Source organism: Biomphalaria glabrata, chromosome 9, assembly GCF_947242115.1.
Source record: "Biomphalaria glabrata chromosome 9, xgBioGlab47.1, whole genome shotgun sequence".
NCBI classification, from domain to species: domain Eukaryota; kingdom Metazoa; phylum Mollusca; class Gastropoda; family Planorbidae; genus Biomphalaria; species Biomphalaria glabrata.
In genome coordinates this window covers 42,433,285-42,446,530 of record NC_074719.1, presented here as the reverse complement: position 1 = coordinate 42,446,530, position 13,246 = coordinate 42,433,285, and the positions used below count along the sequence as shown (strand labels likewise).

General features: G+C 34.3%; 1 long non-coding RNA gene across 1 annotated transcript; it reads left to right on the top strand.

Moving 5' to 3' along the window:
• Nucleotides 1-5,659: 5,659 nt before the first annotated feature.
• LOC129928355 (uncharacterized) lies at nt 5,660-12,384 on the top strand. The gene is made up of 4 exons (XR_008779969.1): nt 5,660-6,028; nt 6,676-6,781; nt 6,888-7,075; nt 10,979-12,384. It is a non-coding gene; the product is annotated as an uncharacterized LOC129928355 (long non-coding RNA).
• The last annotated feature ends 862 nt before the right edge of the window (nt 12,385-13,246 follow it).

Genomic DNA, 13,246 nt, shown 5'->3' with positions numbered 1-13,246 from the left:
AATTTATTTAAAAATCTACTAACGCCAAATAATTGTTTGAACTCCCTCTTCTAATTAATAAACAAATAATCTTCTCATTTACGAAATAATGTTTTTACGGATTTTTATGAAAAATATTTTAACTCACTACTCTCTTACAGTACATTTAACTTTCTACCTAAAACATTAAAAAATCTAATTATCGTTAATATTATGTTCCAATTTTTAAGGAAAACAGAATCCAAACACCAAAGTAAGGTATGAAAATCTCTCCACGTGGCTGTAGTACATCTAATTTTTATACGAGACCATCCAAAAAATTTAATTAACGGTATTACATTTATCTGAAATTCTCTTTTTCTTTTACTATTTATACAAACATCCGGAACAATCTATTATATAAACTTTTCAATTGTGTTCATACCTAAAAATTATTGCGATGTTTTGAAACGTAAAATAAAGGTTAATCAATTTTTAATAACTTTTAGTTGTTTTTTTTTTTTATATCAAGATAACGGACAGACCGACTGACAGACAAAACGCAAAAACAATGTGGCTTTGATCCTTTTTAAATAATATCTATTAGAACTCAGTGCACCAATGTCTATGAACCCTCGTTAAATATCTCGTGTAAATAAAGACATTTTTTTTTATGGTACCGGTACTAGCCTATTGTGAGGTAATGGAATTTTTTTTCTTTGACGTCATATGAATGGACTCTTTAAATGTAATGTTAAAAGAACACACTCGGTGCACCAATGTCTATTAACCCTCGAAAAAATTGCTTGTATTAATGAAAACATATTTTAGTCTAACTAAGCCGTGTGACGTAGTGTTTTTTTTCCTTTGACGTCACATGGAATGAATTCTTTAAATGAAATGCTTAAAGAACGCACTCGGTGCACCAATGTCTATGAACACTCGAGAAATGGCTCGTGTTGATAAAGGTGATTTTTAGTCTAGCTAGGCCCTGTGACGTAGTGTTTTTTTTTCCTTTGACGTCATATGGAATGAATTCTTTAAATGAAATGCTAAAAGAACGCACTCGGTGCACCAATGTCTATGAACACTCGATAAAAGGCTCGTAATGATGAAGGCGATTTTTATTCTAGCTAGGCCGTGTGACGTAGTGTTTTTTTTCCTTTGACGTCATATGGAATGAATTCTTTAAATGAAATGCTTAAAGAACGCACTCGGTGCACCAAAGTCTATGAACACTCGATAAAAGGCTCTTATAGATGAAGGCGATTTTTAGTCTAGCTAGGCCGTGTGACGTAGTGTTTTTTTTTCCCTCTGACGTTATATGGAATTAATTCTTCAAATGAAATGAAAAAAGAACTCGGTATAGTAATGTTTATTAAGCCTCGTTATGTGACTCGCGTTTAAAAAAGGAATGATATCTTGATTTAGATCTAATCTAGATTTTTTAAACTAGATCTAGATTTTTATTACAGTATATCTAGATCTGGATTTATATTCTAATTAAAATTATTTTAGAGTCTAGATCTAGAATTTCTAGATCTAGTTTAGACTAAAATAGACTAGATTAAGATGTAGAATTTCAATTTCTAGACTTAAAGTGTAAAAAAAAAGTGTAGATTTTCATTTCCAAACGTTTTGATCAATATTGTAATGTTTTAATATACTAAAACTAATCTACTATTTTTTTATTAAATTTAAATTTAAATTTACGGCAAATGAATCTTTGAAACATTATTACTTTTGACCATCGGATGGCTGCCTGGTCGTGCGGTTTGCGCGCTGGACTGTCGTTCAGATTTATGGATGACCCAGGGTTCAAACCCTGCCCGCTCCCATCCCCCGTCGTCCTGCGGGAGGTTTGGACTAGGAAGTAATTATCTTCAACTCTGAAGGAACATCCGAAACGTGTAAAACATTTTACATCAAAATTAAATCACCTCTTGAATATTATTTGCGAATATGCAGATCCGACAGGGATCCGACTTTGACGGGGGCCGCCTCTGAGTTTGTGTAACACAAACTCTCTTTGTAATCTTGTTAATGTTATATTTGTTATTTCTTATTTTTTTTTTTGTTTGCTGTTTTTTTCTGGATGTGAGAGTAACTGTTTTTTGTTTGGTAGTAACTTGGATGCAGGAACAACACTTTTTTTTTACTAAATGACATCATTTAATTTAGTGGATCCTCTCTTTTTAAATTATATTTTGCAGGCCTCGAACAAAATGTAAATCATGCATTTCTTTAGTGCATTGGTTCATTTTTTATGGTATTAATTGTATATTTATGTGTTAAGTTTTGTGATTTTTACATCTACGTGGATTAAATGTATAAGTAAATGATTAAATCAATCAGTATATCAGTTACCTGCTAACTATAGTAAAAAAAAAAAAAGGCAAGCTAAAAATCTACGGCCTTATTACAAGATCTTCGAGGCTCGCAAAGACATTTCTCCAGAAAAAAGTACCAGGCAAAAGAAGAAAAAAAAAACAGACAGACGAAGCGAAGGATGGACAAGATAAAACTACCATTAAAAGAGGTTCTAATTAAGGAAAAAGACAGAGAGGAATGGAGAAAGACAGTCAACGAATCTTACTTGGTGCCCTAACTGTCCAACAGACTAATGTTTATGTAAAGGTAGAAAATAGATACAAATTTTATGAATTTTTAAAAATTTATTTCCATTTTTTCTTCGGTGTTCAGTTTAAACTTTATAAAATAAAATCATTTTAAATCCGGCCCCTTTCCTTTCCTCCTCCCCCCCCCCCCTTTTAAAAAATCCTGGTTATACGAATGTATAGATATATTATAATTTATAATATACCAATAGGTCGACTTTGCAGACTAAACGTTTATGTCTTAACAAGTAAAAAACCATCAGCCTAAATACAGAGAAAACGTGGGTAGATTGAAACACACAATAAAAACATTTGAGTGAAGTATTTATCACACCAACAATTGTTATGCCTTCTGACAATATTTATTTTTTGTTTAGCCTTGACCCCATTTCGGTTAATTAAAGAGGATACGATCAAGAGCTGAAATAGGGGGATACAACTCACAATCAGATGTGTCATTGTGGTGGCTAAATGTCATTACTACAAAGGCCTTGTCAAGTGTTACAACTAGTTATAGAGAGCAGAGAAACGAAATGTGCTAATTATAAACTAACACCATTTGTAAAATAAACCAGAAAGCAAAGATAATTTCAGCCCCTTGAATAACCATACTGTGAATTTTTTTTTATGTCAACAATGTTACTGGTTTTTTTTACCATTTTGAATGACACGAGATTTTTTTCCCATCTCCACACTTTTCCCTTATATCGATTCACATCAAATTAAATATATAGACAGAGGCGTATCTAGGCTCTTACGATTATGTATGTTACGGGCATTTACTTATAAAAATCATTGAAATCTCACCAAATGATATCTTACGGTGGATTGTCATTGTATATTGTCACAGATCGAGTTGTACAGTACTTTGATAAGGAGGAAGTGATATCTACGGTTATGGAGAATGTTTAACGGTAGGTTGTTAAGACTTAAGCTTTACGGTACGTTGTTATGGTTTAAGTTTTACTGTACGTTGTTATGGTTGAAGCTTTACATTACGTAGTTTTGATTGAAGTTTTACAGTAAGTTGTTATGATTTAAGCTTTATAGTACGTTGTTATGACTGAAGTTCTACAGTACGTTGTTATGGTAGAAGTTTTATAGTACGTTGCTATGGTTAAGGTTTTACGTTAAGATTTTATGGGTTAAAGTTTTACGGTAAGTTGTTATGGTTGAAAATTTACAGTAGACTCTTTTGGATGATGACGGTTAAAAGTTTAAGGATTCTTCTATGACATACCTCTGGAATCGTTGAGATGATTTGGAAGAATCGAAGCTGCAGAGGTCAAGGCTACAATAATTTAGCTGTCGTAAGAGGTCTACTTTTCTGTGTCGAAAATGTATTTTAGAGGTCAGTTCTACAGTAAAACACATTAACAGGCTACTTGAAATATACAACTGAAATTTTCATGCATGAAGACTGCTAGAATTGATGTTAAACCCGTAAATTTTGTAAAACTTCTGCGATTTTCCTTACCTATGACACCTTTGGAAGGCCCCACTTTGTAGTACAGATATTAGTCCGATTTTCTACCTGATTAACATAAAGGCTGAGGCGAATGGAATTAGTTTGGCATGGAAGCTTGATAAGTAAACTGTAAGAAACAAGTCTAAAATAAACTTTAAAAAAAAATTTTGGTGTATTTTATTTTTCTGGCTGGCGTTAAAAGGATGTGCCCCACTGAGCCAAAATATCTAGTTACGCCCATGTATATAAAAAATATTTTACAATTTGTAATATAACTATTTGATATATTCTATATATTGTTGTATGCTGTGATAGCAATCGACTATTTTTTTTTATAAAATATGTATTGATATTTAAAAAACGCAGTGTTTCCCAAAATGTTTTATGTGGATCTGTAGAGCTCCGAGAGGCCTGACAAGGTATTCCACAAACTACTGGAATAATTAACTAGACTAGTTGACCTACACATGAATTAATCTTTAAGTAAATGCACAGAAAAAAATTACTTGCAGATCACAAAAACAAATTATAAAATCACAAAAAAATGTAAATGGTGGGAAGCGTGGTCGAGAGGCTAAGTGCGCTTGAACTTGGTTTGTCTTGGCTACCTAGAAGGGGACTCGAGGTTCGACACCCGACTCGGGCAAAGTTGTGTTTACTGAGTTCCTAAAGGCAGCACGGAAAACCAACTCCTAGATACCCCCTCCCCCCACTGGTCCACAAATGAGATTGGACCAAAGCGCTCTGAGCATGCTATAAGCATGAAAGTAGCGCTATATTAAAAGCTATAATAATAATAAACTAATCTAGAATCTGTCTCGGAATTGAAATCACAATATGTTTTTCCTAGTTGAGATTCTAGAGATTCTAGAGCTGTATTCTATGGTCCTACAAACAATTTGTGTTCAACAGGCATTTCTTTTACGTTGAAACAAACTCAAAGTATAGAAACACATGACGCCACTTCAAATATTAGAATTCATCAACAAGCCAAGTGACATTACAGTGGACCACGATATAGTAGAGAAGACTTCTGTATAAAATAAACACACATTTGAAGCTTAATTTTATTAAATAATGAAATCAATATGTCAAAGTTAAAACTATCCATGCCAAGTGTTGTTCTTAAAATTAGATCTAGGTCTAAATCCTTTCGATCTTTTCTCATGTCAACATGGTAAACATGGCCTAGATTTATAAGATACTAAACTTTCATAGAGTCGGTCAACTTTTTTTTTGAGGGTCTTAAGTTTGTTTTAGGGCTACAATACATACACTTCGGTCTAAGTTAGTACCCAAGGAACATTTATTCCAAGTTTTATCAAGATTATTCAGACGGTTTTGATTTCTATTCGGCACATACATACATACATACATACATACATACATACATACATACATACAAACATACATACATACATCCGCCTTACAGTCCACTTTATAGTGTATATATATATATATATATATATATATATATAATAAGAAGTATTCCGCTAAATTCTCTAAATGTTCGAAGTGCTCCGTAATGGAAAAGTTTGAGAAACACTGATATTTAACAATATAAATGCACACCTCAGGTAGTAATGTAAACTCATCCTCAAAACAAGTCGTTTTGTGTAGCACAGTGTGAGTTTAATACCTAAATTACACCTGTTCTCTTGTTCCAAGGTCACAAGTGCTGTGCTTATGAACCAACTCTGTATATAACAAGCTAGAGTCTTCTAGAAACCTCATAGCCTTTTTTTTAAATCAAATTTGTAAACTCAATTATCGGTAGTGTATTTGAGTAGTTTAGTTTAGAGATTACGTTCGGTGTTTGTAAATGAATATATTCGTGTATTGTTTTTAGTGACGGTAAAAAGTAGTGACGTAGTCAGACAGACGAATGTCGTACACGGAGAAGTAGATGGCTAGAGATAAGAGAAGGTTGAATAGTGCAAGAGACGAATAAGAAGGATAGGGAGACGAGACCAGCATCCAAATTGTAAGTAAATGCATCAGTTAGATTATACAGAAGTCTTCTCGAGTATATTGTGGTCCACTGTAATGTCGCTTGGCTTGTTTAGACTGGTTGATGAAGTATAGTTTTAAATAAAATTCCACTTGCATGCATACTAAATATGAAAGTAAACATTGCATTTTAAATATAGGTAATTTATAAGACTATTTAAGTTCGTAATACAATTTCTAATTTTATTTATTTATTTACATGAAGTCTAAATTCGTTTCGATAAATGTGTTACAAATATGGCATATGCTCATCTCTCTTAAGTAATGGTACATATCTGTTACTATTAGTACTGAATAGCTGTAAAATGGTCCATTTTCTGAAAAAAAACAACACCTGCTTTGCATAGTTGATTTTAAAAATTAAATTTTTCGCTTTCAGAAAAGAAAAAAAAAAGTAGCCGTTGCATCTGAACTTTGAAAGGTCTAAAATATCTGATGTTGAATTTTCAATATCTTTTCAAGTTTACGAAATCTAAACGGGACGGACTGACAGACAGACCAAATAAGACGAAAAGCGTCTAAAAGCGCTAAAAAAAGTCACAGGAAATTAGGTCCAGAATGTTTCCTACATGTATGTTTACTGTATTTTCTATAATGACAGATTATATTTTAATTTTTCAGTCTTTCAACTTGGTTACTATTGCGTATACGTTAAAACTGGTCTCTTCTCCATCGCTTGGTGTTTCTATTTGGGTGTGCGGCCATTTTGTTACTACCCTGTTGCCAGGTAAGCTATTCATGTATGTAGCTCTTTGTCGCTTCTCGTTCTCACTTTGCCTTTATTTTTTCATTGGAGTGGCGATTATACGTAGTTTATATTTGTCTTTTATTAGGGACTTGGGTTTTAGACACAGTTGCTAGAGTCTAGCTTGTTCTGGGTTGAGCTACCCAGTGTCGACCCACTGTGGACCCGATGTTGATCTCTTCATGTCGATGGAGATTTACTGTTTGAGCTTGGATGTGCCATGTTTGGTTGTGGGCAGTGTCGGCCCGTGTGGTGGCAACAGCAGTTGTATCCAAGGTGCTCCTTTAAGTTATACTGTTGGTTTACCTTATCCATGGATATTTTTATGAATGATGTTGCATTACATAGTATACTTTCGTTAATTAGTCCTGTTGTGACTCTTCCACTGTGTCAAATACAAACAATGAAATAAACAGAAGGTAACCTTCAAATACCGGCGAAATACCAAAACAATCAAGATAGGTAGTCGACACTAGTGTTAAAATATGAAACACTTTTAATCCTCAAGAAGGGACCCGTCTAATGTCCTCGGTTACTAGCCGTCTGGATATAACTACTTATTTTCACTGCCCTAATGAAAAGCGTCTTGTTGATAGCGTCGAATAGAGCGTTCTTACTTTTTAACAAACTACGTAAAACTTTCCCCATTTTTTCCACGAAACAAATACCTATTTCTTAATCATGTCATAACAGTCCCCAATCATCATTGCATGAATCATCTCACCAAATGTTAGTCAAGGCTTGGAGTTTGTTGTGTACGGCTATATCATTGATTTGTATTATTGGCTTTAGTTTTTTTTTTTCTTAGCTTAATTGAAACGCGTGAAACACATCATCGTTACTGACTACGTAAAAGTCTTGGGCTCAATCTGTTAAAGTGTAAAAAAAAATAATTGTTCACTGACACGGAGGCGTGGTGGCTGAACGATAAAGCGCATGGCTTCTGAACCGGGTCCCGGATTCAAATCCTGGTGAAGATCGGAATTTTTTTTTATTTTGGGATTTTTGAAATATCGGTTATGGGTCTCTACTTGTGTACTAAAAAAAACAGTTAATTAACAATATATTTGTTGGGAGCATTTCTTGTAAATTTATACATAAATTTTATCGAGTGTTACTGAAAAATACACAAAAAGTGTCGTTCTTTGTCAACATATAGTGAACATAGTGTCCCTCACATTTACATATAGTTACATTTAGAATTCGTGTAATTTTTTATGAAAAAATCGCTTGCAAAATTATTTTTTTCAAACTAAACGGTTTGTCTTTAAAAAACAACAAATAATAGCCGTTGCATCTAAACCTTGCAGACCATAACTCTTGATGAAATAAGATTTGTCATTTCTCTTCTAGTTTTTGAAATCTGAGTGTAAAAGACGAATGTTTTGCAAAAACCTAATAGCGGCTTTTCCCCTTTCTAGATTCGATGAAAAGTAAAGTACCTCTCTCGGATTAAGCGATATATGGGGCATATAATGTAAATTTATGTTAATATAGGTGTATTATGGTGCGAGTTCTTTTAACTGTAGATCAGTGATGCCCAACCTAATTCGACCGGAGGGCCATTTTTTTTCCGACGCTCGTGTCGCGGGCCACATGAATAAAAAAGGTAGGCCTACAAAAACGATATTGACCTGAAACCCGTAGATCCTGTGCTTCATAAATTAATGGGATATTTGAAATTTCTTTTTTTCCCCGCGTCAGAAGATGGCTTCATTCCTCTACTTAGAATATGAGCCAGATTGTAGCTAGCTTTACAACCGACTCATTTTCCTGTCTCTTTTTGGTAAATATTCCCATCAATCCTCCAATTTCTAGGCTTAGTTTAACAATCTTTTATTCGCGGCTCAAACCAAGAATGCCGTTATATTTGTTTCAAAATGTCGTCTTTATGTTTGTTTGTTTTTTAATAACCACACTTTCTTTATAAAAAAAAATATGTTGGCTTATAATCACGTTCCACAAAAAGTAAAGAACCGTTCACTTTTCTTGGTACAAAACGTACATTCTAAACTCTACCTATTACATAAACGCAAAAATGTTAAATGTCATGGAACCAATCAATCAGGAGAAAAAATAAAGATACATTTTTACACCTTCTAATATTTGGATAAAAAGGGGGGATTTTCTACTCTTTGTGCCAACATTTCGGCGGGCCGGAGGGAATCACGTCGCGGCCCGGATCTGGCCCGCGGGCCGTACTTTGGGCATCACTGCAAATTAGATGATTTCTATGCAAGTTCAAGTGTAGCAGTTTTAATAGTTTATTAAACAAAAACTGGCAAATACAACTCTAATTGAAATCTGTACAACTCCAACTTATACAAACTTCCTTTTTTTCGTCCTACAAGCGCCAATTTCTAAAATAACTATAATTAATAAGCCAAGGCCTTAATTACCTTTTTTTCTCCAACCGTGCTCTTTGTTTCACATGCATCTGTTCAAACACATCACGTAGACACGTTTTGTTGCCACGCGTCTCACACTCGCGTGTCACAGTCACCCACCCGTAACGTATCAACAAAAAAAAACTTTCTCACATTCAGATATTGAGACATACGCTCGCTCGTCTCTACAGTCTTCACAAGGTGTCATGTGACTAGAACAACGACCAGGCGCCTTTACTTTGTGGATGGGGCGTCCTGAAACGCATACCAAGATTTAGTGAAGGTCAACCAGGAAATTCTACTAAAAGGAGAAACAACTTTGAGTGAATCATAGAAATTAATATTCTAAATACTACTCGAATGGATCATCAGGAATTGAATATGTACATTCTGACACTGTGAATGAAATGTGTTATTTTAGATTCTTGTTATAAAACATGTGGCGGGCCAGATTAAACGCTTTTAGCGGGATGCAGTTTGGCCAGCGGGCCTTAGTATGCCCATCACTGAACTAATGGATAGGTGAAGACGGTGAAGTTGAAGGAAATTCAAATATAGCCACACTTTATTCATGTCGTTCAAACTTTGTTTCCAAACAAGAATTTCACAGTTATCAATCTTCTACTTTTTTGTTTTTAAAGGGAGGTCCACATAGTGGCGCCAAAATATCCCGAAGTTAAAAATCCCTGTCTTCACCAGGATTCGAACCCGGGATCTCGGTTCGGAAGCCAAACGCTTTACCGCTCAGCCACCTCACTTCTTAACAATCTCTACTAGGAGAGAGCCTATGAACAAAGAAAATTGTATAGTTATGTATTGTTTCTATAGTGGTCGAGATGCCATAGCGTTTCAATCACGCTATAAGCATAAAACTAGTGTTATATAAAAGTTACAATGGCAGTTTGTGTGGAAACAGAAACTAAAAAATCGGCCCCAAACGTGGTCCACCAAGGCAGGTAAAAAAGCAGGTTTTAATATTTTAGAGAGAATATCAGAAAGAAATTATTTCTTAAAGCAATGACAGACAAAAATGGAGAAAGAAGGTTGACAGATCTTGTGTGATGCCCGAACTGTCCAACAGACCAAGGGATATGTGAAATTAAATCTTAAAGCAATGACAGAGAAAAATGGAGAAAGAAGGTTGACAGATCTTGTGTGGTGCCCCAACGGTCCAGCAGACCAAAGGGATAGGTGAAATTGAAGTTGAAGTTCGATGTGAATCTGACCTAACTGATGTCATATAATGATTATCTAATTGATCTAAGTGTTTTGTAAATGGGCAATCTCTTAGGTAAAGCCAATATTTTATATTTTACGACGGACCACAGTAAACTAATAGCGTCTATTCCCCTTTCGGGGGCCGCTAATAGAATAGTCTCGTCCTATTTTTTTCTTCTCGTGTTCACTAAGACTCAGATAACGATTTTTAAAGGGGACTAATTCAGATTATATTACCACTTCAGTCAACAACACATTCTTTCCCTTGTTTGTTCTTAGTTATTAATTACTAATAATTAGTTAATTATTTTATTGATTTGTATGTTCTCAGGTAAACGAAAAAAGTATGTAAAATTTCAGCTTAATTAGTGCTAGTGGATTTAACCTTTGTAAATATTTATAATTTAGTAAACGTTTTATTTGCTATCATTTATAGTAGAGAAAGTGTATAGTAGAGAAAATAAACTTGCCCTACATATTATAGAATGTCAGATAGCTTCTTTTTTTTTTCTCTCTATTCCAGATACACAAAGCAAGTTATTTTTTGTATACATTTTTATCCATCCCTTTTCAGACCTTGGAATCTATTGCAGATAATATAGAGGTCATCTGTTTGTATGGCGGAGGTTAACTATGGTGTCTCGTGGCCAGCACCACAACTAACCGCTTTTACATTTCCCAACTTCAGCAAGATTCAACAAGATTCAAACCCGAGATCCCTCGGATAGAAAGTAAAGTAGTCAACAACACACCTCCAAAGTCAAGAGACCTAGATGAAAATCGCCAATGAAGAAGAAAACTTTTTTTTTTGTAGGATTGGATTTAATATTTGTTGGTAACTTGCTTTAATTTTCTTTTAAACTTCTTTACTACAATCAGGTACACTGTATGCATTTAAAGTCTGATTTTTATAGCGAAAATCTATTCTATAGATTTTAATGCTCCGTATCCTTATAACATTAAATTTAAATAATGTATTCAATATGGCGTCAAAGGAAAAAAATTCCACTACGTCACGCAGCCTAGTTAGGCTAACGTAATATCTATTTCAACACCAGAGAGTTTACCAGATTCCTTAGATTTTAATGCTCCGAGTTCTTAGAACATTTGATTTCAATAAGTTAATAAGTTGCGGACATGTTTACTATTATTATAGCTTTAATATAGCGCTACTTTCATGCTCAGAGCGCTTTTGGACCAGTGGGGGAATGGGTATCTAAGGGTTAGGTGTCGAGCCAAGCCAAGTCAAGATCAAGCGCACTTGGCCTCTCGACCACGCTTCCCACTGTGCTTTTTATCATCATTACCTTTATTTTCAACACCTCTTTCACCTTATGTTAAAAGTGTTGCTCCTCCAGTGCTTGTTTATATTTTATATGTGTATAAAATATCTCCAAAGACAAACATATGGTATTCTACATTGCGTATTTCTCTGCCTGCAGCATTTGCAACTTGTCCAGCTGTGTTTGCCCATTTTGTCAACATCTTGCCAGAAATCTCTTTTATGGAACGTTCATGTTTCGAACATTTATAACGGCAGCCGTTGCGGCTTTAGCTACTCTAGGAGCCCATTTTGCAACTCTTTCCCAGAAATTTCTTTTATTCAAAGCCAGTGAAAAGTCTTTGGTTCTAATATCTCTACCGTTAGCAGTTGTCTTGATATTTGAAGCAAGCTAGTTGAGCCATTTTGCAACTTTTTCCCAAAAGTCTCTTTTCTAAAAGAAAATCTTAAAAAAAACGTCAATTCTCAATGGGTTACGTAAATATATAATAGTGATGTCGAAATTACGGCACGCTGACCTTATTTGGGACCTGACGTTATTCTCTACTGCTCTTAAAAAAAAGCTTCTACTTCAGAAACTATTGTATCTGCAGATAGTTCGTTTTAATGGATTATACGGTCTTATGCGATGCTGATTTGTATACAATAAGCAACAGCTTAAAAACAAGAAAAATATTTTAAAAACATACTTTAAAGAAAAGCTTATAGTGAATGGTATCGTATTAACTCTTTCTCTCCTAACCGACGATACAAACGTTGATTCCATCAGAATTTGGTAAATAATTACGGAGAGTAAGAGTTAATTAGCATCAGTCATGTAATTAAATCAGTACTAGATTTAGACTAACCTTAACAACTCTTTAAGATTGGATTTTTTTTAAAGATTATATCAACTCACTCTGTCTGTCTGCTTGGTTAAAAGGTTGTACACCTTATTTCTCACACATCCAATCTCGGATGAAGCTGAAATTTTTGCACACTTAGTTCATTTACCTGACACAACACACGTTTCTTTTTAAATTCGAGAAAGTTGACAAGGTTTAATCATTTTTGTATAGCATCAAAAAGAAACAAAAAATTCCAATACGTCAAACGGCCTAGCAAGGCTAACATAATGTCTTAACACCAGAGAGTTTACGAGTTTCCTTAGATTTTAATCTTATAACATTTCATTTAAATAATTTATTCCATATGGCGTCAAAGGAAAAAAATTCCACTACGTCACACGGCCTAATTAGGCTAAAATAATGTCTATATCAACACTAGAGAGTTAACAAGGTACCTTTGATTTTAATGCACCAAGTTCTTATAACATTTCATTTAAATAATTTATTCCATATGACGTCAAAGGAAAAAAATTCCACTACGTCACACGGCCTAGTTAGGCTAACATAATGTCTATGTCAACACCAGAGAGTTTACGAGGTCCCTTAGATTTGATGCACCAAGTTCTTATGGCATTTCATTTAAAGAATTTATTTCATGTGACGTCAAGGGAAAAAAACTCCACTACGTCATACGCCCTCTGTCTTTCTCTACTTGAGTAAAGACAGTTGACGA